Raw genomic sequence first — 309 nt, 5'->3', positions numbered from 1 at the left:
ACTACAAATGTAACGGCATTTGTCGGGACAACGTCTGCGTGCGGCACGCTGAGCTACCAGCGTCAGAGGGCAGGCACCAAGTCACGTGACAGCGGAGGCCCGAAGCTGTTGAGCTCGAGCCCACTTCATTTCTAAGCGTTAGCTGCAACATGTCACCTACACCTGTCACACAAAGTGCGTCTGAAGTCGTGAAACACAAAATATGGCAATTGAGTTGTAACTAACTGTACGTTGCATTAGAGCTAAAGAATAATACTTTGATGAGACGGTTCGTTGGCTAAATATGTATTTGCTATTATTGTTTGTATT

Source organism: Plectropomus leopardus, chromosome 15 (genome assembly GCF_008729295.1).
Source record: "Plectropomus leopardus isolate mb chromosome 15, YSFRI_Pleo_2.0, whole genome shotgun sequence".
NCBI classification, from domain to species: Eukaryota; Metazoa; Chordata; class Actinopteri; order Perciformes; family Serranidae; genus Plectropomus; species Plectropomus leopardus.
The sequence above is the reverse complement of the archived record's forward strand: the minus strand, read 5'-3'. Positions refer to the sequence as shown.